Source organism: Trachypithecus francoisi, unplaced genomic scaffold, assembly GCF_009764315.1.
Source record: "Trachypithecus francoisi isolate TF-2019V2 unplaced genomic scaffold, Tfra_2.0 Lachesis_group15, whole genome shotgun sequence".
In the NCBI taxonomy this organism is placed as follows: domain Eukaryota; kingdom Metazoa; phylum Chordata; class Mammalia; order Primates; family Cercopithecidae; genus Trachypithecus; species Trachypithecus francoisi.
Window position 1 is genome coordinate 46,389,450 of NW_022681460.1, and position 27,942 is coordinate 46,417,391.

A 27,942-nucleotide genomic window follows, 5' to 3' on the forward strand; every position below is an offset into this window, starting at 1 on the left:
TATTTTTATTTACATTGGGAAAAACAAATTAGTAGTCTCTCATGTAAAATACTGATATCTAAAAATATCTTTTAAAATTATTACCAAAAATGCTATTTTGTGCATAGGTGTGTTGGTTCTATTATGCCCATAGACTGATTAAATCTATCCACCTAAAATTAGGTTAAACACATTGCCAAAATGAAAATATAAATTTTTTAAACTTTAAAAACTACTATTTCTACAAACTGCTATCAATTGTTCTTTTTTTTTACCTTGTACCTTCATTTTATTTTACAGTATAGTATACATCCTTCTTTTTTTTTTTTTTTTTTTTTGAGGCGGAGTCTCGCTCTGTCGCCCGGACTGGAGTGCAGTGGCCAGATCTCAGCTCACTGCAAGCTCCGCCTCCCGGGTTTACGCCATTCTCCTGCCTCAGCCTCCCCAGTAGCTGGGACTACAGGCGCCCGCCACTTCGCCCGGCTAGTTTTTTGTATTTTTAGTAGAGACGGGGTTCACTGTGTTAGCCAGGATGGTCTCGATCTCCTGACCACGTGATCCGCCCGTCTCGGCCTCCCAAAGTGCTGGGATTACAGGCTTGAGCCACCGCGCCCGGCCGTATACATCCTTCTTTATCCCTCTCTCACTCTCTTTTCTCTTTTTTTTTTTTTTTTTTTTTTGAGACGGAGTCTCGCTCTTTCTCCCGGGCTGGAATGCAGTGGCCGGATCTCAGCTCACTGCAAGCTCCGCCTCCCGGGTTTATGCCATTCTCCTGCCTCAGCCTCCCGAGTAGCTGGGACTACAGGCGCCCGCCACCTCGCCCGGCTAGTTTTTTGTATTTTTTAGTAGAGACGGGGTTTCACCATGTTAGCCAGGATGGTCTCGATCTCCTGACTTCGTGATCCACCCGTCTCGGCCTCCCAAAGTGCTGGGATTACAGGCTTGAGCCACCGCGCCCGGCCTCACTCTCTTTTCTCTACATATTCATCTATACATAGGGTATATAATTAATTGTATGTAACATACAGTTTTTTTTTATTATTATACTTTAAGTTCTAAGGTACATGTGCATAACGTGCAGGTTCGTTACATATGTATACTTGTGCCATGTTGGTGTACTGCACCCATCAACTCATCAGCACCCATCAATTCGTCATTTATATCAGGTATAACTCCCAATGCAATCCCTCCCCCCTTCCCCCTCCCCATGGTAGGCCCCGATGTGTGATGTTCCCCTTCCCGAGTCCAAGTGATCTCATTGTTCAGTTCCCACCTATGAGTGAGAACATGCGGTGTTTGATTTTCTGTTCTTGTGATAGTTTGCTAAGAATGATGGTTTCCAGCTGCATCCATGTCCCTACAAAGGATGCAAACTCATCCTTTTTTATGGCTGCATAGTATTCCGTGGTGTATATGTGCCACATTTTCTTAATCCAGTCTGTCACAGATGGACATTTGGGTTGATTCCAAGTCTTTGCTATTGTGAATAGTGCCACAATAAACATACGTGTGCATGTGTCTTTATAGCAGCATGATTTATAATCCTTTGGGTATATACCCAGTAGTGGGATGGCTGGGTCATATGGTACATCTAGTTCTAGATCCTTGAGGAACTGCCATATAGAAGCTGTAACAATAGCTTGAATAAATAAAATGTGGTACATATGCATAGTGGGAGTACGATTCAGTCATAAAAAGAATGAGATCCCAACATTTGCAACAACATTGATGGAAGTGAATAAATGAAATAAGCCAGGCAAATAATAAAAATTTGCATATTCATCCTTGTTTGTGGGATCTACAAATCAAAACAATTGAATTCATGGAAATAGGGAGTGGAAGAATGATTGTCAGAGAGCCTGAAACACATAGTGAGGGGCTCAGAGGGAGGTGGGGATGGTTAATTGGTGCAAAATAAAATGGAAAGAATTAATAAGACCTACTCTTCAATAACACAGTAGAGTGACTATAGTCAATAATGACTTAATTGCACATTTTTAAATAATTTAAAGAGTATAATTGGAATGGCGCGGTGGCTCAAAACTTTAATCCCAGCACTTTGGGAGGCCGAGATGGGCGGATCCCGAGGTCAGGAGATGGAGACTATCCTGGCTAACACAGTGAAACCCTGTCTCCACTAAAAATACAAAAAAATTAGCCGGGCGTGGTCGCAGGCGCCTGTAGTCCCAGCTACTCAGGAGGCTGAGGCAGGAGAATGGCGTGAACCTGGGAGGCGGAGCTTGCAAGCTTGCAGTGAGCCAAGATTGTGCCACTGCATCCCAGTCTGAGCAACAGGGGGATGGATACCCCATTCTTCATTATGTGCTTTTTCACACTGCGTGCCAGAATCAAAACATCTCATGTATCCCATAAATATATGCACCTACTATGTACCAACAAAAATTTAAAAAGTAATAAGAAATAAATACATAAAATAAATATTTGCATGCCACTTGAAAAAAAATCACTCTATTTTTATAATAAAGCCAAAATTCATATTCTCTACGAGTAGGAAGAAAACACTGGACTAAGACATGCATAATGCACGATAATTTAATCACAAATATTTACACTTAGTTGTACTTAATGTTCATTTCAATGATCATGAAAAAATATACTAAACATTAAAAAATAATTTATTCTATTACTACATTAGACTAAACTATCTCGATACTTCTATTCCTACTACATTGACTGCATTTTCTTTTATTCTTACACAATCTTTTAAAAATTGTTTCTTATTATTGACATTATCAATAACAAAACTTGCAAACATACAAGATTACTTATTGGATCCATTCATTTATTCAATAAGAATTCACTGAATGCCAATTTTGTATGAGTATGGGTTTATGTAAAAAGATTTAAAAATACATAAGTAATGTCATTATTCAGGAGATACATATTTTTTTTCACTTACTCATTCCCTGACAGTTTAAATATTGGCTGTCAAAATTCTCTGTTTTCACACTGCCAGTCTCGGTTCTAATCACATCACTATAACAATTATACTATAGACTGGGTAGCATATAAGCAACAGAAATTGATTTCTCACAGTTCTGGAAGCTGAGAAGGCCAAGGTCAAGGCTCTAGCAGATTAAGTATCTGGTGAGGACCTGTTTCTGGTTTGTAAGTGGAAGTCTTTTCTGTGTTCTCACATGGTGGAAGAGGTGAGAGATCTCTTTGGAGCCTCTTTTATAAGTGTTCTAATCTTATTTATGTGGGTCCTACCCTCAAGACCGCCCAATATCTCTACCTCCTAATACCACTACATAGGGCATTAGGATTTTACATGAATTTGGGGGGGGGGCATACACGCTTGGATCATGGCATGAATGGACAAGAAGTCAATACTTTTAAAATGCCAATCATGCATTGTGTCTCTGTGTGCGTGTGTGTGTGTGTGTATGTGAATACTGTGGTCATGTTATAGTAAAAGATTTCTTAGTGTTTTATAAATGATTGTATTCATTCTGATATTGCATAAGGTAATATACAAATATTAGAAAGGCACAAGCAAGTCTTTTAAAGACTTGGAATATTTCACTGGAATCTATCAGTAAACATTTTCTTATTGGCTTCAGCATATGACTTAAACCATAATATGGTTTGGCTCTGTGTTCTCTCCCAAATCTCATCTTGAATTGTACTCCCATAATTCCCATGTGTTGTGGGAGGGACCTAGTGGGAGATAAATTGAATTATGGGGGTGGTTTCTCCCATACTATTCTTGTGGAAGTGAGTAAGTCTCACGAGATCTGATGGTTTTATAGGTGGAGACCCTTTTCATTCTCTTCTCTCTTACCGAGACCATGTAAGAAGTTCCTTTCACCTTATGCCCTCATTGTGAGGCCTCCCCAGTCACGTGGAACTGTGAGTCCAGCAACCTCTTTCTTTTGTAAATTGCCCAGGCTCGGGTATGTCTTTATCAGCAGCATGAAAATGGAGTAGAAGAGATTCACAGAGTGTACTAGACATAAAATGCATCTACTCTTCTTCAATGAAATTTCTTGGTAAATTAGAACATGTTAATCTAGCATCAACTAAGAAACAATGTTTTTCATTGACACTTTCATTAGAATATATCAAAAATCTTATTTTCTCTCTGAAATCTAGAAATTAATTTTAGAAGAGGCACCACTATTATATCAAATGGGTATTGTGTGGGTCTCAGGACACAGAAGGGACTTCTGCAAAATTTCTCAAGTCTCCCTGGAGGCAGGGCATGTCATAGCTTGAGAGAAAATGATAAGTAGAATTTATATCAAGGTTTCACATTCCTATGCCTTTATTCAAGATGCCTAGAAAATTACATGAGTAATCATTTCCTCTAGACTACCGTATTCTTATCTGTATTATTGCTAATTTGAATGAACAGTTCCCAGGGTTCATAAGTTTTACAGAGATAGAAATATGAGTAAAACTGCCAGGACTTTCAATTTATCTGCAATTTTTTCTTCTTCTGAGAATATATTTGGTAGAAAATTATCTTCTGCTCTGGATATATTTGTTTTAGATTGAATATATGTGTGTATATATATATATGTGTGTGTATGTGTGTATATATATGTGTGTATATATAATATATGAGAAGCTTCTATTTCTGTGTTTTTAAGTTAGAGAACTGAACTAGTTTTACTAATATTTAAGTCTTGCTTTATAACTATCTCTTTTATATTACAATTTGAAGCCATCAAAGTATTAATTTTCAAAAATTTTCCCACTTGTTAATGGCATTCTATTATCCTTTTGTAGAATAGTATAAATCATGAAAAAAATAGATTTTAACAAAACTACAAAAATCAAGTATACCCCAATACCATGACAAATCAAGTCATGGCCAGAGATTACACAACTCCAGCTAACCCTAAAATGAGAGCTAAGTGTTATAGGAGAGTTTGAATGGAAACTTGTGCTTGATTCAACACAAATTCATCTTAAATATTAAGAAATTGACTTAAAGGGCTAGTCCATGAATGTTGACAGAATAGCGTCATCTGTCATTTACAGAGGACTGCACATTGTGACTCTATGTTAGAATGTCAAGTGGAGTTTGTATTTAGAATCTTACTGTGTTACAAACTAACTTCTCAGTCTTCTTAATTTTTTAGTTGGAATTTTTACTTTTTCATTATTTCTTTCTTTTTTTTTTTTTTTTTTGAGACAGAGTCTCGCTCTGCCGCCCAGGCTGGAGTGCAATGGCCGGGTCTCAGCTCACTGCAAGCTCCGCCTCCTGGGTTTACGCCATTCTCCTGCCTCAGCCTCCCAAGCAGCTGGGACTACAGGCGCCCGCCATGTCGCCCGGCTAGTTTTTTGTATTTTTTAGTAGAGACGGGGTTTCACCATGTTAGCCAGGATGGTCTCAATCTCCTGACCTCGTGATCCGCCCGTCTCGGCCTCCCAAAGTGCTGGGATTACAGGCTTGAGCCACCGCGCCCGGCCACTTTTTCATTATTTCTTATTAAGTAATGCCATTTTTGGAAGAACTACAAAGTTTAAATTAGGTCATTTAATCACTAGTATAAAGTATCAACAGATCAAAATATTTCAAAGTAATATATAAACAATTGCATTGAGAAATTAAGAAAAATTGTATGTAATGTAATGACAGAATGAAAATAGTATATGAAAATGTGATTGTTTAAAAAAACATAAAAATAAACAAAAGGTAGTACTAAACCATAGTAAAAAGCAAGTAAATGCTATGCACAACTAATTACAAACCTATACATAATGACCATAAATCTAAAAGTTTTAAATAATTTTAATAAACAAACATTTTTGTAATAGCTTGAAAAATTCAACTATATGTACTTTAAGAGAAAAAAAGAAAAAACTGAACTTAAAGTACAAAAATAAGGAAGAAATAACATGTGAAGCAAGGGCTTTCTACTGAAAATAAATTTAAAACAAAACCATTAATGGATGCTAAAATAAAATACTTATCATAATATAAGACAGGAAAACATTAGTTTACTAAGTTACAAAGTTTTGACAAATTCTAAAGTAGTAAAATAAAGACAAATCTGAAAAACGTATAATCATATGAGGAGAAAACTTTGAATATTATTCTCAGAAAAAGTTCAACTAACACTAAATTGATAAATAATTACAGGATAAATGCAAAACTAGCAAACATATGAGAAATTCCAATAAATCAGTGTATTTTATCATGAAGATAAATCTTCAAACTCTAAATAAGAAAATTCTTACTGAATACATTTACTGACAAGAACTGACTAGTATGAGAAATATTAACAAAAGGATAGCCAAGAAACAAGAAAAGCTCACTACCCAGATATGTAATTTAAGAAACCAACATTAAGACAAATAAATATATAGTTTAAAAATCAAATAAAAGAGACTTTGAAATATGTTTAGAAAGAAATAAAAATTTATTACAAAGCTTGTGAGAAATTTACAGACTAAATATATTTATTGAAAAATACAAAAAACTTAAAATTACTCAGCAAAGACATCAACTCAAGAAGTTAGAAAAATGTAAGAAAATAAACTTAAAAATAAATAATAAATAATCCTTATATAAACACGTTATTATGAAGCAAAAAGAAAAAAAAAAAAAACAGAGAATAGCTCATTGATGAAGTCAAAATATTTTTATTGGGAAACAGAAATAAATAAAATCATTATGTAAAAATTTGAATAAAATTAAAAGAGGGAAGAAAAAAATAAACATTGCCAAAAAGAAAACAGATAAATTGATGCCAATGAGATTTCAAGATAATAAAACATAAAATTTCACATTCAAATAAGCAGAATTAGAAATGACAGGTGAAATTTTAAAAGATCCTACAGAAATAAAATAGATCTTCAGAGGCTATTATGAACACGTTTATGTGCACAAACTAGAAAATCTAGAGGAAATTAACACATTTCTAGAAATAGACTTCCCAAGATTGAATCAGGAAAAAAAAAAAATAAATGAGTCCCTGGACAGACCAATATTGATTTCCGAAATTGAAGCACTAATGGAAAAATGTATCAACCAAAAAAGCCCTGGACAACATTAATTCACAGCCAAATTATTCCAGGCATATAAAGAAGAGCTGGTACCAATTATATTGAAATTATTCCAAAAAATCAAAGAAGAAGGAGTCCTCACTAATACATTCTAAGAAGCTAACCTCACTCTAATACCAAAACCTAGCAAAGATACAGTAAGATAAAAACAAAAACAAACAAACAAAAAACCTAGAAGCCAATATTCCCAATTAACATATGAAAAGCATCTGAATTAAATACTAGCAAACCAAATCCAGCAGCACGTCAGTCAAAACTTTAATTCACTATGATCAAGTAGATTTTTTTTCCCCCTGGGATGCAAGATTGGTTCCTGGGATACATTTTTTCCCTTCAATTTTTATTTTAAGTTTCAGTTTACATGTGCAGGATGTGCAGGTTTGTTACACAAATAAATGTGTGCCATGGTGGTTTGCTGCACAGATCATTCCAGCACCTAGATATTAATGCCAACATCCTTTAGCTATTCTTCCTGATGGTCTCCCTACCACCACCCACCCACTTCCAACAGGCCTTGGTGTGTGTTGTTCCCTATTCATGTGTCCATGTGTACTCATTGTTCAGTTCCCACTTATAAGAGAAAACATGTAGTGATTAGTTTCTTGTTCCTGTGTAAATTTGCTGAATATAATGGCTTCCAGCTCCATTCACGTCCCTGCAAAAGACATAATCTCTCTTTTATGACTGGATAGTGTTCCATAGTGTATATGTACCACATTTACTTTATCCATTCTATCATTGATGGGCATTTGAGTTGATTCCATATCTTTGCTATCATAATAGTACTTCAATGAACATGCATATGCGTGTATCCTTATGATTGAATGATTTATATTCCTTTGAATACATACCCAGTAATGGAATTGCTGGGTCAGATGATATTTCTGCCTCTAGGAATTTGAGGAATTGCCACACTGTCTTCCACAATGGTTGAACAAATTTACACCCCCACCAACAGTGTAAAAGTGTTCCTTTTACTCCACAACCTTGCCAGCTTCTGTTGTATTTTGAGTTTTTAATAATAGCCATTCTGACAGGTGTGAGATGTATCTCATTATGGTTTTGATTTGCATTTCTGTAATGATCTGTGATGTTGAGCTTTTTATCATGTTGTTGAGTGCATTTTTGTCTTCTTTTGAGAAGTGTCTATTCATGTCCTTTGAACAAACACTTTCTAATGGGGTTGCTTATTTATTTCTTGTAAATTTGCTTAAGTTCCTTGTAGAATCTGGATATTAGATCTTTTTCAGTTGGATAGATTGCAGAAATTTTCTCCCATTCTGTAGGTTGTCTGATGTAGGTTGTTCACTCTGATGATAGTTGCTTTTGCTGTGCAGAAGTTCTTTAGTTTAATTAGATCCCATTCGTCAATGTTTGCTTTTGTTGCAAGTGCTGTTGATGTTTCCATCATTAAATCTTTGCCCATGCCTCTCTGGCCATGCCTTTGTCTTGAATGGTACTGTTAGATATTTTTTAGGGTTCTTATATTTGTGTGTTTTACATTAAAATCTTTAATCAGTCTTGAGTTAATTTTGTGCAATGTGTAAGAAAGGGGCCCAGTCTCGATTTTCTACATATAGTTAGCCAGTTGTCCCAGCACCATTTATTAATTATTTCTCAATGCTTGTTTTTGTCTGGTTTGTTGAAGATCAGAGGGGTCTAAGTATACAGTCTTATTTCTGAGATCTCTATTCTGTTCCATTGGTGTATGTGTCTGTTTTGGTACCAGAACCATGTTTCAGTTACTGTAATCTTGTAGTATAGTTTGAAGTCTGATAGACTAATGCCTCTAGATTTGCTCTGTCTGCTTAGGATGGTCTTAGCTATTCAGGCTCTTTTTTGTTCTCAGATTTCATAATTCTGTAAAGAATGTTAATGGTAGTTTAATGGGAATAGCATTTAATCTATAAATTATTTAGTGCAGTATGTCCATTTTCATGATACTGATTCTTCCCATCCATGAGCACAATAGAATGTTCCACAGTGGAGTGTTTTTCCATTCATTTGTATCCTCTCCGATTTCTTTGAGCAGTGATTTCTAGTTCTTCTTGAAGAGGTCCTTCACTTTCCTTGTTAGCAGTATTCCTAGATGTTTTATTCTTTATGTAGAAATTGTGAATGGGAGCTCATTGATGATTTGACTCTCTACCTGTTGTTAGTTTATAGGAATGCTCGCAATTTTTGCACATTGATTTTTTTCCTGAGACTGTGCCGAAGGTACTTATCAACTTAAGAAACTTTTGGGCTGGGAAGATGTGGTTTTCTAGATATAAGATCATGTCACCTGACATGCTTTTTGTTTATTATTATTATTATTAGGTCCTGAATTACCAGTAGCTATACCTAGGGACAACATTGAAGACCTTAGGTAAGCCTCTGAGACTTGCTGGCTTCTAGTGAGACCCCAAACATTACCAGTTTGGGTGGCTAAGACAGAAAACTCTTTCTGCTTGAGAAAAGCAGAGGAAAAATTAAAGGGTACATTTTCTTGCAAATTAGGTACCAGCATGGCCACAGGAGGGTATAGTACCAAACAGAATAAAACATCACATAAACAGAATTAAAAACAAAAACCATGATTGTCTCAATAGATGTAGAAAAAGCTTTCAATAAAATCAACATCTCTTCATCATAAAACTCCATAAAATAGGTGTTAATAGAACATACTTCAAAGCAATAAGAGCCATCTATAACAAACCCACAGCGAACATCATACCGAATGGGCAAAAGCTAAAACTAGTCTTTTAGAGAACTGGAGCAAGACAAAGATCCCACTTTTACCACCCCTATTCAACATATTGCTGGAAATTCTAGCCAGAATAATCAGGCAATAGAAAGAAATAAAAGACATACAAATAGTAAAAGAAGAGCTCAAGCCATTGCTCTTCACCGGCAATGTAATTCTACATCCAGAAAATCTTAAAGATTTCACCAAAAGGCTCCTGGAGCTAATAAATGTCTTCAGTAAAGTTTCAAGGTACAAAATTAATACACAAAAATTATTAGTAGCATTTTTATACACAAATAATGTTCTAGCTGAGAGTAAAATCAAGGACACTATCCCATTTAAAACAGTGACAAAAAGCAAAATACCTATGAATACATCTATCCAAAGAGTTGAAAGGTCTCTACAAACAGAACTACAAAGCACTGCTAAAGGAAATCATGGATGAGACAAACAATGGAAAAATATTTTCTACTCATGTATTGGAAGAATCAATAACACTGAAATACATATACTAGTCAAAGCAATCAACAGCTTAAACACTATTTCAACAAAACTACCAATGTCATGTTTTCCCAGAATTAGAAAAGGAAAACTATTCTAAAATTCATTTGGAAACAAACAAACAAAATGATCCTGAATGGCCAAATAAATCCTAAGCAAAAGGAATAAAGCCAGAGGCATCATATTACCCAACTTTAAACTATACTGTAATGCTACAGTAACTAAAACAGTATGGTACAGGTACAAAAACAGACATGTACACCAATGGAACAGAATGGAAAACCTAGAAATACAACTGAACACCTACAGCAATCTGACTTTCAGCAAATTTGAAACAAATAAGTAAAGGGGAAAGGACTTTCTGTTCAATAAATGGTATTGGTATACATGGCTAGTCATATAAAGAAAGAAAATAGTTAATAGCTATCTACACAGAAAAAGCACCTTTTTTTTTTTTTTTCTGAAGGAGACTCACTCTGTCATCCAGCTGGAGTAGTGGCATGATCTCAGCTCACTGCAACTTCTGCCTCCCAGGTTCAAGTGATTCTTCTGCCTCAGCCTCCTAAGTAGCTGGGATTACAGGTGTAGACCACCATGTCTGACTAAGTTTTTCATTTTTAGTAGAGATGGAGTTTCATCCTGTTGGTCAGGCTGGTCTCGAACTCCTGACCTTGTGGGCTACCCATCTCAGCCTCCCAAAGTGCTTTGATTACAGGCGTGAGCCACTGCTCCTGGCCAAGCACCTTCTTAAGAACAAAAATTAAATGAGCACACACAGTACTTGGATTTAACTTCATAACACTGAAAGTGGCACTGAGGATATAGAAAAGCCAGTCCTGGATCATGGTTGCCACCCCTCTTCCATCCCCTGGTGGCAGTAACATGGCATGGAGAGCATCTCTGGGTGCAGGAGGAGGAACACAGCAATTGTGAGGCATTAAACTCCATGCTGTCTTGTTACAGAAGAAAGGAAAAACAGATTAAATTCAGCTGATGCCCACCTACAGAGGGTGCATTGAAATCCATCCTAGCCAGCGGGGAATCACAGATCCCAGGGTTTTGAACTTGAGTGCCTACACACCTAGTTGCCACCAACAGCTACCACACTGTGTCTACAAGTAAACTGAAAAAGCTCTTGGGGCCCGTGCCGGGGGTGGTGGAGAATGAACAGACACAAGAGACAAAGACAAACAGAGAACATGGCGGCCGCGCCTAGAGCCTCCGCCTCACTTTATTTATACTCCATAAATCCAACGTCAGCAAAAGTAACACAATGCAAAACAAACTTTCTGCACCCAGATATAACCTTCTGCTTAGTTCTTTGTCTCTAAGTTCTTTCTTATTTTGTCTGCCTTCTTGGCACCTACTAGAGTTCATTAAAAGTTCAACTAGAGATAGTATCCTTGACTACTGGAGTTCATTAAAAGTGCAACTAGCTAGAGATACTGTCCTTGAGCCTTATCCATTCTTAGCATATTGTTTTCAATGGTCCCTGCATTTCCCCCTTTTTTGTTTTGCCTCAATCTAAGAAAGGTAGCCCATACTTGTTCCTGTTTTTTCCTTTGTTTTTGGATGTGACGGAGGGAGCATCGGATTACCAGGAGAAGTAGACTCAATCCAAGCGCCCAAAGCAATATACTTCCAGAGATTGTAGAAATCCGTGTTTTCATCTGGGTCCATGGATTAAGAGCAGCAAGGAGTTGACCCAGCTCCTGCATAGTAGCTGCTCCGGACAATACATGTAATTGTTTTTGAAATGCTTCAGAAATGTTTTGAGTGAGTTCTTGGATGTCCAAACTAATATTTTTATGGCCTATTAATAATCTTCGGATTTCGGTCCAATTCTGAGAAACATTAAAAGGCACAGGTGTTACGCAAAATTGAGTGGAGTTCCAATCACATTGCAGTGTTATTCGAGTACTGAGGACAGTGAGCTGATCTCCAAGCCACGTTAAGGCTTGTTCCACGTTGTCCAATCTTTCAGCAAGTTGGGAGTCAATGTTCCGTTGTTGCAGCCACAACCGGTGAGATTGTCCGTGCCATTGCTGTACAAATTCAGCATTTTGTATGCTTTGATGTAGCGCGAGCCCTGCCACAGCTGCAGTGGAGGCAATGGCAACAAGGCTCATCACCAAGGCAATTATAAGTCCAAGGGCACGACGGGTCCGCTGAAGGGAAGTCCAAATATAAGTCTCAAGAGATGATGCCCCCCACGGTCGAGTAAGGTTGACAGGTTGTCCGGAGCCATGAGGCCCGGAATTAGCCGACCTCTGTTGCTTGATCTCCGCAAAGCGGAGACAGGACGGCACATTCCCGGGTTCTTTATTTACAAACCCTTCCCGCGCGCGCCTAAGTTTTCCCGTGCGCGCCAAAACTGTTGCCGCGCGCCCCCAAAGCTTTTCCCGCGCGCGCCTAAGTTTTTCCCGCGCGCGCTCGCCCAAACTGTTCCCGCGCGCGCGTAAACATTTTCCCGCCCAGGAAGATATGCAGCCTAGGGCGCAGGCGCGATCCCGCGCCCGGGAAAAGTACAAACCCACGGCGCATGCGCGATTGTAATTTGAGAAGACCCGGCCCCCCGTCACCGCCCTGGCCCAACCTCTTCCTCTGCCAGCCTATATAAGGCATGACCCTGCATTCAATAAACGAGACTTGATCAGGCTACTTGTCTTGTCTCCATTTCTTGTGTTTTCTTGTCTCCTCCATTCCCACTCCCCCTTCCAGGGCCCGTTCGACTGTCCTGCAGGTCGGGACACCTGGCGCCCGAACAGGGACCTGGACATGGGGGAAATAGTGAGGAAGAAGGCACTAAAGTCGGCCGAAAGTGAAAGTGGAAGAAATTCCTCAGGACGTCGCGGGAGCCTGCCGCGTTGGAACCAGAGGTGAGTAATAGTGTCTGATTATGGGACAAGAATTAAGCCAGCATCAGATTTATGTAGGGCAATTAAAAGAGGCTTTAAAAACACGAGGAGTAAAGGTTAAAAGTAATGATTTGTTTAAGTTCTTTGATTTTGTAAAAGAAACCTGCCCTTGGTTTCCACAAGAGGGGACCACTGACGTAAAGAGGTGGCGTAGAGTGGGAGATTGTTTTCAGGATTATTATAGTACTTTTGGACCAGAGAAGGTCCCGGTGACAGCCTTTTCCTATTGGAACTTAATCAAAGATATAATAGATAAAAAGGAAAAAGAAAAAGATCCTGAGGTAATGGCGGTGGTTACTCAGACTGAGGAAATATTAAGAGGCAGTTCCCAAACCGACCTCAAAAAATCCATACCTAATAAAGAAACAGACCTTATATCGCTACAAAGCGACGAGGAAGAGGCTGGGGTCCCCTCAATAACAAACATAGAAACATCAAATAAGGAAAAGGCTAAAAAATACCCAGTTTTACCTACAACTAATGAAAGCAAAAGTAAAAATAACCTTAACCCTTCAGAAGTAAACTGGGATAATTTTGAGGAAGAGGCAGCAAAATATCATAATTCTGACTGGCCACAAACTCTTACTTATCCCCCTCCCTATAATAAGGCTTCTGCCTCCACAGTTATGGCAGTAATAGACCCAAAAGAGGAGCTTAGAGAAAAAATTGCACAACTTGAAGAGCAAATAAAGCTCGAAGAACTACATCAGTCTTTAATCACTAGATTGCAGAAATTAAGGACAGGAAGTGAGAGCGTTCAATACCCTAAAGGAATAGAGAAACACTCTCACCCTCAGAGACCCGGACAGCATGTCCCAAAAGGAAGGTCACTTGGTAGTAGGGATAGGGAGGATTCCTCTCCTCGAGATGTTTTTCCGGTAACAGAAACTACAGATGCGCAGGGCCGAGCCTGGAGACACCACAATGGGTTTGAATTTACTGTAATAAAAGAACTAAAAACTGCTGTCTCGCAATACGGAGCTACTGCCCCGTACACCCTGGCCATAGTCGAATCTGTGGCTGAAAATTGGCTCACTCCCATAGATTGGAATACCTTAGTTAGAGCAGTTCTTTCCGGAGGCGACCATCTGATTTGGAAGTCAGAATTTTATGAGAATTGTAGAGATACGGCCAAGAGAAACCAACAAGCCGGAAATGGTTGGGATTTTGATATGCTAACTGGCTTGGGTAATTACACAGAAACCGATGCTCAGATGCAGTATGATCCTGGACTGTTTTCTCAAATTCAAGCAGCGGCTACCAAAGCCTGGAGAAAACTTCCTGTTAAGGGGGATCCAGGAGCCTCGCTCACGGGGGTCAAACAAGGACCTGATGAGCCATTTGCAGACTTTGTACATAGACTTTTAACCACGGCCAGCAGAATATTTGGAAATGCCGAGGCAGGGGTGGATTATGTAAAACAGCTAGCTTACGAAAACGCTAACCCAGCTTGTCAGGCAGCAATCAGACCTTATAGAAAGAAAACAGACTTAACAGGCTACATCCGCCTCTGTTCAGACATAGGGCCCTCATATCAGCAGGGCTTGGCTATGGCTGCTGCCTTTAGTGGACAAACCGTAAAAGACTTCCTCGCTAGTAAGAATAAGAATAGCAGGGGGTGCTTTAAGTGTGGAAAAATGGGACACTTCGCTAGGGATTGTAAGGGAGAACTAGCTAAGACCTTAGAGGCAAAAGCTCCAGGCCTCTGCCCTAGGTGTAAAAGAGGAAAACATTGGTCCAACGAATGTAAATCTAAAACTGACAATCAAGGAAATCCCCTAACACCTCAACAGGGAAACGGACTGAGGGGCCAGCCCCAGGCCCCAAAACAAGCTTATGGGGCGGTCAGTTTTGTACCAACCAACCACAATCCATTTCACAGCTTAATAGAGCAACCCCAGGAAGCGCAGGATTGGACCTCTGTTCCACCTCCCACACAGTATTAACCCGTGAAATGGGACCCCAGGCCCTAAGTACGGGTATATATGGGCCCCTACCCTCAAACATGTTTGGATTAATCCTAGGGAAGAGCAGCGTCACCATGAGAGGCCTACAGGTCTTTCCGGGAATAGTTGATAGTGATTATATAGGAGAGATCAAAATCATGGCCAAGGCTATTGACAACATCATTATCATTCCTCAAGGGGATAGAATAGCGCAGTTACTCCTGTTACCATTGCTAAAAACAGCTAATAAAGTCCAATCGCCCCTAAGGGGAAAGCGAGGATTCGGATCCTCAGACATCTACTGGGTACAGCCCATTACTAATCAAAAACCCTCTCTCACCTTGTGGCTAGACGGAAAGTTATTTACAGGACTGATAGACACAGGGGCTGATGTAACAATTATTAAACAACAAGATTGGCCCTCCAGTTGGCCCACTTCAGAGACCTTAACAAATTTACGAGGAATCGGGCAAAGTAATAACCCTAGACAAAGTTCCAAATATCTCACCTGGAGAGATCAAGAAAGTAACTCCGGTCTCATTAAGCCATTTGTTATCCCTGATTTGCCTGTAAACCTTTGGGGTAGAGATCTTCTCTCCCAAATGAGGGTCATGATGGGTAGCCCAAATGATATAGTCACTGCACAAATGTTGGCTCAGGGCTACCACCCTGGGAAAGGGTTAGGAAGAAGAGAAGATGGCATTTTGCAGCCAATCCCAGCCATAGGAAAATTAGATAAAAGGGGGCTTGGAAATTTTTAACCGTGGCCATTGACATGCCTGCACCCCAAAAATTTGCTGATCCAATCACTTGGAAGTCAGATGAACCCGTTTGGGTTGATCAATGGCCACTAACCAATGAGAAGCTTGCCGCTGCCCAACAGCTAGTGCAGGAACAATTAGAGGCAGGACACATTATAGAAAGCAACTCTCCTTGGAACACCCCCATATTGTCATAAAAAAGAAATCCGGAAAGTGGAGACTCTTACAAGATTTAAGAGCAGTAAATGCTACTATGATACTTATGGGTGCTCTGCAGCCAGGGCTACCCTCTCCGGTAGCAATCCCTCAAGGATATTTTAAAATTATCATAGACCTTAAGGATTGCTTTTTTACAATTCCCCTTCATCCTACTGACCAAAAAAGATTCGCCTTTAGCTTACCATCTATAAATTTCAAAGAACCAATGAAGCGATACCAATGGAAAGTGTTACCTCAAGGTATGGCCAACAGTCCCACCTTGTGTCAAAAATATGTGGCTACAGCCATACACTCAGTCGGTAGAGCATGGGACTCTTAATCCCAGGGTCGTGGGTTCGAGCCCCACGTTGGGCGCCCCTGTCCGGAGCCATGAGGCCCGGAATTAGCCGACCTCTGTTGCTTGATCTCCGCAAAGCGGAGACAGGACGGCACATTCCCGGGTTCTTTATTTACAAACCCTTCCCGCGCGCGCCTAAGTTTTCCCGCGCGCGCCAAAACTGTTGCCGCGCGCGCCCAAAGCTTTTCCCGTGCGCGCCTAAGTTTTTCCCGCGCCGCCCAAACTGTTCCCGCGTGCGCCCAAACTGTTCCCGCGCGCGCGGAAACATTTTCCCGCCCAGGAAGATATGCAGCCTAGGGCGCAGGCGCGATCCCGCGCCCGGGAAAAGTACAAACCCACGGCGCATGCGCGATTGTAATTTGAGAAGACCCGGCCCCCCGTCACCGCCCTGGCCCAACCTCTTCCTCTGCCAGCCTATATAAGGCATGACCCTGCATTCAATAAACGAGACTTGATCAGGCTACTTGTCTTGTCTCCATTTCTTGTGTTTTCTTGTCTCCTCCATTCCCACTCCCCCTTCCAGGGCCCGTTCGACTGTCCTGCAGGTCGGGACACCAGGTAGCCAAATTTCCTTACGAGCCCTGAGGATATAAATATCCCCTGGAAAACTGCGCCACCAGGAATGATTGAGGCAAGACAAAAATGTACACGTATCTTTACAATTAACAATCCCCGTATCATTATCCCATGTTAAATTCCCTGCTAACAATAGGTAAGGCTTTTGGACACAAGCAATAATATATCGGGAGCAAGAAGAATGTCATCCATATAATTATATAAAAGAACAGAAGGGTGACACTTTTGAACAGGATCCAGAGCCCGATGGACAAATTCTTGACACAAGGTAGGGCTGTTTAACATACCTTGAGGTAAAACCTCCCACTGATATCGAGAAAGTGGCTGAAAATTATTAAAAACAGGGACAGAGAAGGCAAAACACTCACAATCCTTTTGATCCAAAGGAATAGAGAAAAAACAATCCTTTATATTAATAACCATGAGTAACTAATCTTGAGGAATCATAAAAGGGTTAGGAAGGCCAGGTTGTAAGGATCCCATGGGTTGAATACATGCATTAGTAGCACGAAGATCTGTCAATAGTCTCCATTTACCGTTTCTTTTGTTTGTTTGTTTGTGGTTTTTTGTTTGTTTGTGTGTGTGTGTGTTTTTTTTTTTGTTGTTAATCACAAAGACAGGGGAATTCCATGGAGAAGTACTAGGTTCTATCTGACCTAGGGATAATTGTTCCTGAACCAAGTTTTCCAAGGCCTCCAGCTTCTCACGTGTTAAAGGCCACTGTTCAACCCATACAGGAATATTAGTTTTCCATGTCAAGGGAAGGGCTTGAGGCTGCTGAACAGTGTTTACATGTTTAAAGATTTTTCAAGGGGATTGTAGCCCATGCAGAACATCATATTCTTGGCAGAATTAGAGACATGAGGAATGGAAACAAAAGCTCCAAATTGTTGCAATAAATCTCACCCCCATAAATTTAGGGCAATAGGAACAATATAAAACTGAACTTGGGCCACTTGGCCATCCGTCCCTCGGCAATTTAAGGATTGAGAACTTTGATAAACCTCAGAGGCGGATCCTAATGCTGTAAGAGAAACAGCAACAGGCTGTTTAGGCCACTGCAAAGGCCATTGATCAGAAGCAATAATGGAAACGTCAGCTCCAGTGTCGACCAAGCCCTGAAAAATTTGTCCCTCTACTTCGAGGGGAAATAAGGGTTTTTGTTGAGTTACTAAAGTTTCCCAAAAAATATGTTTACCCGTGCTTCCAAAACCTCCGGTTCTTTCTTGCCTCCGTGAAGGAAACTGAAAATAGGGTAGTACATGGAGTTGTGCAATTCGCTGCCTCTCTTTCAGGGATATAGGTTTATGAGCCTGAGCCATAATTTGAATTTCCCCTTTATAATCAGAATCTATAACACCCAAATGAACTTGTAAACCCTGTAAAATGCTACTACTGCGTCCTATAAGCAATCCAACAGTATGTGGAGGTAATGGCCCAAAAACACCTGTAGCCAATTTAACAATCCCCATTTCTGGTGTGAGTTCAATGGCCTGCAAAGTAACAACATCAGCAGCAGCACTACCAGAAGTAGCAGAAAAAAGCTGAGCTACTAAAAATTGGGAGTTAACATTGATTGAATGGCTTGCTGATGCTGGACCCCCGAGCTGACTGGAAATTGCAAATGAAGAGGGCTTGTATTGTTGTTGTTGCCCCAAGCTGAAGGGCCTCTTTGCAAGTTTCCTGATCCGGAGGTGAGAGAATTACCGTTTTTGTCCACTTTAGAGTGACATTCATTAGTCCAGTGTCGCCCTTTGCCGCAACGACGACAGGGCTCAGTAGGAAGCTTTTAAAATTCTACTTTGGAGGAGTCACTCCTATTAGATAACTTACGGCACTCCTTTTTTTTAAAATGACCGGTCTTTCCACATTGGAAGCAAACTTCCTTTTTTCCCATGAATGCCTTAGATAAAGCTCCAGCAAACAACTGAGCGTTGTAGGCAGCCCCTCCCACTCCTGCACAGGCTCTAATAATATCTTCTATTTGTAAGTTTCCAGCAGCTTTTAGAGGACACAACAACCTCTGACATTCCTGATTAGCATTCTCAAAAGCTAGTGTGGTTACCAGGATTTTGCCTGCTGCCCCGTTACCCGCAGTCTTTATTACAGCATCTTGGAGCCGAGCAACAAAATCAAGATGAAGTTTATTGGCACTCTGCAAAACCTTAACAAAAGACAAGGCAGCTTTCCCCGATGATTCTACTTTACACCAACCCTTTAAAAACAGTCCTTTAACTTGTGCTAATGCCATATCATCGAGTCCAGATTGAGCCCTTACGGTAGCAAACTGACCAGTATCTGTTAATTGCTCCTCTGTTGGCCCTGGAGGATTTTTAGCAGCAATACGGCGGGCCTGTTCTTTGGCATTTTCCAGCCACCAACTGCATAGCTGAAGCCACTGAGAGCCGTCCAAAACGGCCTTCCCCAAAGTCTCCCAAGCAAGAGGCAAAAACAAATTATCAGAGGAGAAAGAATCTAGAAGCCCCATGACAAAAGGAGATTGAGGGCCATAATTAGCAACAGCTGCCTTCATTTCTTTAAGAAATTTAAATTGAAGAACATTATACTGCACATTTATACCCCTTGAGGAAATTGGTCATTAGGACCAAAAGGTTGCCTAATAATGGGGAACAATTGTAGAGGATCCTCATCCTCTTGAGAATCCAATACTTTAATTACAGCTTTGGCAGTAGAAGTGGGAACAGCAAACACTGTGCCTAAAGGAGGCAGCATTTCCACCGGTGGTGGCGGTGGCGGTGGCAGTAGGGGAAAACTGTCCTCCTCCTCCGCCTTAGGTACTGATGGGGGTGGATGAACCACGGGAAAAGTAAAAACAGGAGTGGGTGGAGGAGAAGGCTGAGGGAGAGATAACTGCAATTGTAAAATTTGTTGTAACAATTGAACAACCCACTGAAGCTCCTTTTGAATTTCTGATTCCTTTTCATGAGACACATTATCACACAAAGGACCTTCTCCTTCAGTTACAGAATTATCTAAAGGAGGGGAAACGGCTATCGGAGACTTCAAAAACTCCTCATTCCTGCCTTCTCCCTTTTCAGAGTCTGTCTCTAAGAGCTCCAAAGCCTGAGTAATAGAGGCACAAAGGCCCACAAAGGTGCTGACATTACATCGCCGTGCTGATGCGCTTGACGAAGGGTCTTAACAACCTGTTGCCACTCTCGCTTATTTAATTGTACTTCAGTTTGATATTGAAACCAAGAGCAATGTTGTTCCACATGAGCAAACAATTTCCGCAAAGTTCTCTCTTTTGCATCAACCCCAATCGAAAGTAGAAGCCCTTGTAATAATCTTAAATATTCTGAGGCCAAGGAAGTGGAATTCCCCATAATGAAAGCTTAAGAAGGTTCCCCTTAACAATTCCCGGGTTTTACCCGCTCCTAGGGGGTTCCCCTTCTTGTTCCCCACTACTCACCCTGTGCACCCTGCTCGATGCGCCACTTCTTGGGGCCCGGCCGGGGGTGGTGGAGAATGAACAGACACAAGAGACAAAGACAAACAGAGAACATGGCGGCCGCGCCTAGAGCCTCCGCCTCACTTTATTTATACTCCATAAATCCCACGTCAGCAGCAATAACACAATGCAAAACAAACTTTCTGCACCCAGATATAACCTTCTGCTTAGTTCTTTGTCTCTAAGTTCTTTCTTATTTTGTCTGCCTTCTTGGCGCCTACTAGAGTTCATTAAAAAGTTCAACTAGAGATAGTATCCTTGACTACTGGAGTTCATTAAAAGTGCAACTAGCTAGAGATACTGTCCTTGAGCCTTATCCATTCTTAGCATATTGTTTTCAATGGTCCCTGCAAAAGCAATCTAGGCCATAAGGATTCCAACTCTTATTGAGCCCTAATAATCAACTAAGCCCAAAGACAGTGGACTTTGGGGGTCATATGGCACACTGAGACACCAGCTGGGCCGCCAAGGGAGTGCTAGAATCATCCCTCCCCTAACTCCAGGATGCATAGCTCACTACCCCCTAAAAGACTCCTTCTTTCTTCTTGGAAGAGAAGATGGAACAGGGGGAGAAATTTTTCTTGCATCTAGAATATGAGCTCAGCCATAGCAGAATTAGACACCAGCCAGAGTCCTGAGACCCCTATTCAAGGCCCTAGCTCCCAGATAAAACATCTGGACACACTGACCCAGAAGGGAACCTGATGGCTTGAAGAAAAGAATCCATTCCTGGCAGCATTTATCACCTGCTAACTGAAGAGCTCTTGGGTACTGAGTAACAAGCAACTTACCCAGGTACTACAGTGAGAGCCCTGATTGAGCCTCCGAGACTTGCTGGTTTCAGGTTAGACTCAACACATTACCAGCTGTAGTAGCTATGGGACAAAGCACCATCTGCTTGAGAAAAGCAGAGGAAGGAGTAAAGGAGACTTTGTTTTTCACCTTACATACTAGCATGGCCATAATGGGGTAAAGCGCCAAGCAGGTTCTTGGGGCCTCTGATTCTAGGACTTGACCCTTGGATGGAATTTCTGAACCTGACATGGACAAAGGGGAGCCCACCTCTCTGAAGAGTGAGTCCCAGGCCATACAGCATTCACCACAAGCTGACTTAAGAGACCGTAGGCCTTCATGGAACCATGGCCACAGTCTGACAGCACTCCTCATGGGTTGGGATGATGATGGCTATGAGGTGAGAGTCCTCTGACTTTGGAAAGGGGAGGAAACAGTGGGAAGAACAGCGTCTTGTGGTTTGAGTGCAAGCTCAGCCACAGTACAATAGAACACCAAGTAAACTTCTTGGTTACTAAATCTATTACCTGACTCCCAAACAGTACTCTGGACCCACCTAGGAACTGGGGGACCTTACTACACTAAAAAGAAGGACACAGACATGGATGGCTTTGTCACCACTGACTGTGGAGCCCCAGAGCCTTGGGCAAACATAGGCAGTAGCCAGAGAGTGGTTACAGCAGGCCTTGGGCAAGACCCAGTACTGTGCTGGCTTCAGGTCTGATGCAGCACAGTCATAGTGGTGATGACCACAGGAGTTCTTGTGTTAATTCATTCCCAGAATTATGTGACACAGAACCGAGAGAAAGAGAGAGAGAGAGACTCTGTATGTTTTGAAGAAAGTAAAGTAAGAACAAGAGTCTTTGCCTGGTAACCCAGATAATTCTCCCAGATTGTGTCCAAGACTATCAAGGTTGTACCTCTATGCCACTGCAAAAATGACAACATTATTAGGCTTGGGGTGCCCCCTAAGCATATACAGTTTAGATCACAGCACCCAAGTACCTTTAAGTATCTGGAAAGCCTTCCCAAAAGGATGGCTGCAAATACCTGCAATATTTGTAGACTGCAATAAATACCTAATCCTTCAATACCCAGACATCTATTAACATCAACAGCATCCAGAAAAACATGACCTCACCAAATGAACTAGATAAGCGACCAGGGACCAATCCAGGAGAAATGGAGATAAGTGACCTTTCAGACAGACAATTCAAAATATCAGTGTTGAGGAAACTCAAAGATATTTAAGATAACCCTGAGAATAAATTCGGAATTTTATCAGATAAATTTAACAAAGAGATGAAAAGAATATATGAGAAAAAACAGTCAGAAATACTGGAGCTGGAAGATGCAATTGGCATACTGAAGAATACGTCAGAGTTCTTTAATAGCAGACTTGATCAAGCAAAATGAAGAAATAGTAAGCTTTAAGACAAGCTATTTGAAATACACAGTCAGAGAAAACAAAATAATTTTTAAAAGTCATACTAATATGATCTACAAAATGGACTCAAAAGGGCAAATCTAGGAGTTATTTGCTTTAAAAAAGAGATAGATCAAGATACAGGGGTAGAACGTTTATTCAAAGTTTATAACAGATAACTTCTGAAACATAGAGAAATATATCAATATTAAAGTACAAGAAGGTTATAGAACATCAAGTAGATTTAACCCAAAGAAGACTACCTCAAGGCATTCAAAAATCAATCTCTTTAGCCTAATCAGATACAATTTGTCAATTTTTGCTTCTGTGGCAATTCCTTTGGACATTTTCATTATAAAATCATTGTGTGTACCTATGCCTAGACATTCTTGTAGGCTTTTTTATAGTTTTGGATTTTACACTTAAGTCTGTAATCCATCTTGAGTTAATTTTTGTATAAGATGTAAGAAAGAAGTCCAGTTTCAACTTTCTGCATATGGCTAGCCAGTTGTCCCCACACCATTTATTAAAAAGGGAATCCTTACTCCATTGCTATTTTTGTCAGGTTTGTCAAAGATCAGGTGGTTGTAGATGTGTGGTCTTATTTCTGAGATCTGTATTCTATTCCATTGATCTATATGTCTGTTTTGGTACCCGTACTATGCTGTTTTGGTTACTGTAGTCTTGTAGTATAGTTTGAAGTTGATCTAATATCCAGTATCTATAAGAAACTTAAACAAATTTACAAAGAAAAAAAAAAACCAAAAACCCAACCCCATTAAAAAGTAGGGAAAAAAAGACAAGAACAGACATTTCTCTCAAAAGAAAACAGTTATATGGCCAAAAAACATGAAAAAAAAAAAAAAAACTTCAGCATTCCTAATTATTAGAGAAATGCAAATAAAAACCACATTGAGATACCATCTTAAGCCAGTCAGAATGGCAATTATTAAAAAGTCAAGAAGCAACAGATGCTGGCAAGGCTGTAAAGAAATAGGAACACTTTTACACAGTTGTAAATTAGTTCAGTCATTGCGGAAGACAGTTTGGTGATTCCTCAAAGACCAGAACTAGAAATACCATTTGACCAAGCAAACCCATTACTAAGTATACATCTTAAGGCATATAAATTATTCTATTATAAATATACATGCACATATATGTCATTGCAGCACTATTCACAATAGCAAAGACATTGAATCAACCCAAATGCCCATCAGTGACAGACTGGATAAAGAAAATGTGGTACATATACATTATGGAATACTAGGCAGCCACAAAAAATGATAAAATCATTTTCTTTGCAGGGACATAGATAGAACTCAAAGTCATTATCCTTAGCAAACTAACGTAGAAACAGAAAAAAAAAACAAGCACCAAATGTTCTCATTTGTAAGTGGGAGCTGAACAATGAGAACATGTGGACACAGGGAGGGGATCAACACACGTTAAGGCCCGTCAGTGGAAGGGGATGCAGGGGGAGGGAGAGAATCAGTATAAATAGCTAATGTATGTGGGGATTAATATCTAGGTGATGGATTAATAGGTGCAGCAAACCACCATGGCACACATTTACCTATGTAACAAACCTGCGTAACCTACACATGTATCCCAGAACTTAAAATATAATAAAAAATTTTTTTAAATAAAATATGTGCTCTTAAAAACAAGAAAAAATGGTGGCTCATGCCTGTAATCCCTGCACTATGGGAGGTCGAGGAGGGCAGATCACGAGGTCAGGAGATCGAGACCATCTTGGCTAACACCGTGAAACCCCGTCTCTACTAAAAATATAAAAAAAAAAATAGCTGGACGTGGTGGCGGGCACCTGTAGTCCCAGCTACTCAGGAGGCTGAGTCAGGAGAATGGTGTGAACCTGGGAGGCGGAGCTTGCTGTGAGCCAAGATCGCGCCACTGCACTCCAGCCTGGGTGACTGAGCTAGACTCCATCTCAAAAAAAAAAAAAAAAGAAAAAGAAAAAGCAAGAAAAAAAACCAAAGACATAGCAGACTCTCAAAGATTAAGGATAAAGAAATGATTCTAAAAGCAGCAAGAGAAAAGAAATAAATAACATACAATGGAGTTCCAATACATTTGACAGCATTCTTTTCAGTGGAGACCTTACAGACCAGGAAAAAATGGCATAACGTACTTAAAGTGTGAAAGGGGGAAAAACAACCTTACTCTAGAATAGTATATCCCGTGAAAATATTCTTGAAACATAAATGAAGAAATAAAGACTTTTCCAGATAAGCTGAAGGAGTTCATCAATACCAGACCTATCTTACAAGAGATGTTAAAGAGAGTACTTTGGTCAGAAAGGAAAGGACATTAATGAGCAATAAATAATTATCTGAAGGTATAAAACTCATTGGTAGTAATAAGTACACGGAGAAACACAGAATACTGTAACACTGTTGCTGTAGTGTGTTAGCTACTGTTATCTTAAGTGGAAATATTAAACAATGAACCGACCAAAAATAATAACTACAACAACTTTTCAAGACCTAGGCAATAAAATAAGATATAAATAGAAACAACAAAAGTTAAAAATTGGAGGAATGAAGTTAAGCATAGGGCCCTTATTAGTTTTATTTTTGCTTGTTTATGTAAATAGCATTAAAAGTTGTTATGATCTTAAAATAATGGATAATAAGATATTATTTGCAAGCTTCATGGTAACCTGAAACAAAAAAATACAATGGATACACAAAAAATAAGAAGCAAGAAGCAAACAATATCACCGGAGAAAATCACCTTCACTAGAGGAATATAAAAAGAAATAAAACAAAAAAGTAAAGACCAGACAACAAATAACAAAATGTAAGCCTTTACTTATCAATAATAGCAATGATGTAAATGGATTAAAGCCTCCAATCAAAAGATACATGCTGGCTGAATGGATCAATAAACAAGATCCATTGGTCTATTGCCTACAAGAAACACACTTCAAATATAAAGACACGCATAGACTGAACATAAAGGGATGGAGAAAGATATTCCAGACCAACAGAAACCAAAAGAGGGCAGAAATAATTATTCTTGTATCAGAAAAAATTGATTTCAATACTAAAACTATAAAAAGAGACAAAGTGGTTTACATAATGATAAAGAGGTCAGTTCAACAAGAGGATATTATTTTCACCCCATTTCAAATGCCCTTTATCCAAAAGACAAACAATAACAAATTCTGGAGAGAATGTGGAGGCAAAATACCTTTATGCACTGTTGGTAGAAATGTAAATTAGTGCAACCACTATGGAGAATCGTGATTAGATTAGACAAACTAATAGATTAGACAAACTAATCAAAGGAGGTGAGTTTGGAAAACCATTTGGAGGTTCCTCAAAAATCTAAAAATTGAATTACCATATGATTCAGCAATTTCCTGGCTGGGTGTATAACCCAAAGAAATTATACAGTATATTGAAGATGTATCTGCGCTCTGATGTTTGTTGCATCACTGCTGATTTGGAAGCAACGTAAATGTCCACCAGCAGATGAATGGATAAAGAAAATGTGATACCATATGGTACATATTCACAATGGAGTAGTATTCAACCATAAAAAATATTGCAATCTAGTCATTTCCAACAAAATAAATGGAACTGGAAACCATTATGTAAAATAAAATAAGCTATACCCAGAAAGACAAACATCACATGTTCTCACTTATTTTAAGATCTAAAAATGAAAATAATTAAACTAATGGACAGAAAGAGTGAAAGGATGGCTACTAGAGGCTGAGAAGGGTAGTGAGGGGTGCAGTGGGAGGTGGGGATGGTTAATTTATACAAGAACAAATAGAAAGAATGGATGAGACCTACTATGTTATAGCACAACAGGGTGACTCAAGTCAGCAATAACTTAATGGTACATTTTATAATAACTTGAAAAGTGTAATTGTATTGTTTGTAACTTAAAGAATAAATGCTTGAGGGCATGAATACACCATTCTCCATAATATGCTTCTTCTGCATTGCATGTCTTAATCGAAACATCTCATGTACCCCATAAATATATATACCTATGATTTACCTATAAAAATTTAAAAAATAAATATTACTTAATGAAAAAAATTAAATGCAAGATCACAAACTATAAGAATCCTAGAAGAAAACCTAAGAAACACCACTCTGGACATCAACTTTGGGAAAGAATTTATGACTAGTCCTCAAAAGAAATTGCAGTAAAAAGAAAAATTGACATGTGACCTAATTAAACTAAAGAGCTTCTGAACTATAAAAAAAAAAAAAAAAAAGATCAACAAAGTAATCTGATGATCTGTATAATGGTAGAAAATATTCACAAACACTGCATGCAACAAGGGCCTAATATCTAGAATGTATAAGAAACTTAAACTATTCAGCAAATGAAAACAAATAAGTCTATTAAAAAGTGGGCAAAAGACATAAATAGACAATTCTCAAAAACAGACATACAGGCCGGGCGCGGTGGCTCAAGCCTGTAATCCCAGCACTTTGGGAGGCCGAGACGGGCGGATCACGAGGTCAGGAGATCGAGACCATCCTGGCTAACATGGTGAAACCCCGTCTCTACTAAAAAATACAAAAAACTAGCCGGGCGAGGTGGCGGGCGCCTGTAGTCCCAGCTACTCGGGAGGCTGAGGCAGGAGAATGGCGGAAACCCGGGAGGCGGAGCTTGCAGTGAGCTGAGATCCGGCCACTGCACTACAGCCTGGGTGACAGAGCGAGACTCCGTCTCAAAAAAAAAAAAAACAAAAACAACAACAACAAAAAAAAAAAAAAAAAAAAAAACAGACATACAAGTGATGAATGAACATACAAAAAATGCTCATCACCAACAATCAGAGAAATGCAAATTGAACCCATAATAAGGTATAATCTCACACTAGTCAGAATAGCTATTATTAAAAAGTCAAAAAGCAACAGATTCTGGCTACACTGTAGAGCAAAGGGAATGCTTATACACTGTTGGGAACTGTATTAGTATATTTTCACGCTGCTGATAAAGACATACCGAAGACTGGGCAACTTATAAAATAAAGAAGTTTGCTAGACTCACAGTTCCAAATAACTGTGGAGACCTTACAATCGTGGTGGAAGGCAAGGGGGAGCAAGTTATGTCTTACATGAATGGCAGCAGGCAAAAAGAGAGCTTGTGCAGGGAAACTCCCCTTTATAAAACCATCACATCTCATGAGACTTATTCCCTATTGCAAGACTAGCATAGGAAAGACCCACCCCCATGATTCAGTTACCTTC